This window comes from Oncorhynchus masou, chromosome 2 (genome assembly GCF_036934945.1).
Source record: "Oncorhynchus masou masou isolate Uvic2021 chromosome 2, UVic_Omas_1.1, whole genome shotgun sequence".
Lineage (NCBI taxonomy): Eukaryota > Metazoa > Chordata > Actinopteri > Salmoniformes > Salmonidae > Oncorhynchus > Oncorhynchus masou.
This window is the reverse complement of record NC_088213.1, coordinates 8573951-8577060: the sequence shown is the minus strand read 5'-3', so window position 1 is coordinate 8577060 and position 3110 is coordinate 8573951.

Below are 3110 nucleotides of genomic sequence, written 5' to 3'. Positions count from 1 at the left end.
GCTACATGGACGTTCCTTTACACACAGCCACTGAACCAACAGCTACATGGTCGCCTTTACATGCCACTGAACCAACAGCTACATGGTCGTTCCTTTACACACAGCCACTGAACCAACAGCTACATGGTCGTTCCTTTACACACAGCCACTGAACCAACCAGCTACATGGACGTTCCTTTACACACAGCCACTGAACCAACAGCTACATGGACGTTCCTTTACACACAGCCACTGAACCAACAGCTACATGGACGTTCCTTTACACACAGCTACTGAACCAACAGCTACATGGACATTCCTTTACACACAGCCACTGAACCAACAGCTACATGGACACGCCTTTACACACAGCTACTGAACCAACAGCTACATGGTCGTTCCTTTACACACAGCCACTGAACCAACAGCTACATGGTCGTTCCTTTACACACAGCCACTGAACCAATAGCTACATGGACGTTCCTTTACACACAGCTACTGAACCAACAGCTACATGGTCGTTCCTTTACACACAGCCACTGAACCAACAGCTACATGGACGTTCCTTTACACACAGCCACAGAACCAACAGCTACATGGACACGCCTTTACACACAGCCACTGAACCAACAGCTACATGGACGTTCCTTTACACACAGCTACTGAACCAACAGCTACATGGACACGCCTTTACACACAGCTACTGAACCAACAGCTACATGGACGTTCCTTTACACACAGCTACTGAACCGACAGCTACATGGACGTTCCTTTACACACAGCTACTGAACCAACAGCTACATGGACGTTCCTTTACACACAGCTACTGAACCAACAGCTACATGAAGCTCCAGCACCCTGTTCTCTATGTGGTGCACTACTTTTAGACCAGAGCCTTATGGGCCAAGGGAACATGGTGCCATTTGGGATGCACATTGACTCTGTCTACCCCCTAGGGCCCTGATCTATACCAGCAGATACCAGCACTCTACCCAGCCCAACACCTCACTAGGACTGGGTTAATGTATCACTGTTGGTATGCCTGGGCTTATGACTGTGGTTACAACACCTATTCCCACTTGGCCTAACAGTTCCGGAACACTGGCTGTTCCTCTGTTGTTATAGTAACAACTCATCGGTCTACACTAGAATGGTTTACGGGTGCTAGCCTGCTAGGCAGAGACATATATTTACAACTGCCTCCTGTTTCAGTCTGGTCCAAGTTCTTATGCAGCAGGTCAGCCAGGCAGCCTGAGAGTTTCGGTCTGACCAGTTTCATATCCAGGGTTGGAAATTAAATGTGTCCTGAATTGGCTGTCATTTACAGTGGGGTTCTGATCTTGACACCCTTGAAAAAGATGACCAATAATGACTTGAAGTGTTACCTTTTGACCCTCTCTAACTTCCTCACTCTTTATTCACAATTCATTTTGATTTATTTTTATTTCACCTTTATTTAACCAGGTAGGCTAGTTGAGAACAAGTTCTCATTTGCAACTGCGACCTGGCCAAGATAAAGCAAAGCAGTTCGACACATACAACAACACAGAGTTACACATGGAATAAACAGAACATACAGTCAATAATACAGTCCAGCAACTGAGTTAGGAAGGACGCCTGTATGATTGTAGCGACTGGGTGTATTGATAAAGTGATCTAAAGTGTAATTATTAACTTTACCATGTGCAAAGGAATATTCAATGTCTACTTAAAAAAATAAATGTTTTACCCATCTGCCAATAGGTGGCCGCCTTTGTGAGGCATTGGAAAACCTCCCTGGTGTTTGTGGTTGAATCTGTGTTTGAAATTCACTGCTTGAATGAGAGACCTTACAGATAATTGCATGTGTGGTGTACAGAGATGAGGTAGTCGTTCATGTTAAAACACTATTATTGCACACAATGAGTCCATGCAACTTATGTGACTTGTTAAGCACATTTTTACTCATGAACTTATTTAGACTTGCAATAACAAAGGGCTTGAATACTTATTGACTCGACATTTCAGCTTTAAAATGTTTTATTAGTTTGTAAAAATGTCTAAAAACATAATTCCACTTTGACGTTATGGGGTATTGTGTTGAGGCCAGTGACAATGTTTGGGGTGATTGAATCCATTTTAAATTCAGGCTGTAGCAACAACATGTGGAAAATGTCAAGGGGTTGTGAATACTTTGACGGCACTGTATCTCACGCGGATACGTTTTGGGGTGTGAGTAAGTTCTCTTGCTTCGCCTCTTCATCTCTGATACAAGGTCAGATATTTTTGAATCTGCAGTTTTGAAACCGGGTCCTGTCTGGCTCAGTTGGTAGAGCATGGCGGAGCAATGCCAGGATCGTGGATTCCATTGCCCCTGGGGCCACCCTCACGCAAATGTATGCATGCCTGATTGTCGCTTTGGATGACAGCGTCTCCTAAATGACTAACCCACCTGAAGTTGACCCGTCTCAGGTGAAGGTCTGGACTTGCACTAATAATGTCTGGGATTCAGAGAGGGTAAGCTGATCCTAGGTCAACTCTTACCAGAGTATGAGAGACACACATTCACCAATTGTACAGGCAAGCTATCCAATGACCACTGCACACAGAATTGTAGGTAGATACGTCATTGCTTGCGCAACTTAAGCCAACTTCTCCCTCGAGACAGCTCCATGCTGCCTGGGCTGATGGCACCAGCTGTCTATTGTCAGTAGATAACTAGTTAACCCACAGAAGCATTCCTGCCACGAGGCCAACAGCTCCCTTTCACTCTCTCCTTCCTGGAAGACCAATTAAAACCAACGTGGCAATATTAGCGCCGGGTGGAAATGGCACCGAAGCCGTCCTTCTAGTAAGGGGCTAAAATAAGTCCAATGGTGGAGGACATTTGGTTACTAAAATCTAACATGGATAACCTCAGAGCAGAATTCTGACTTATCTCCAAGTCTCACTTTGACATCAATATCTGACTTGAGCTCTTAGTACACATTTATCTGTCTTTATAATGTGAAATGTTTGTGATGATTCCTTAAATGTTATCTATCTGCCCATGGACTACAGAAGAAAACTAGCCAGCTGGCAAAATCTAGCACTTTTACAGAAATGTTCATTAAAATAAATATATTTGTTTACCCAGCAGGCCATTTGGTGAG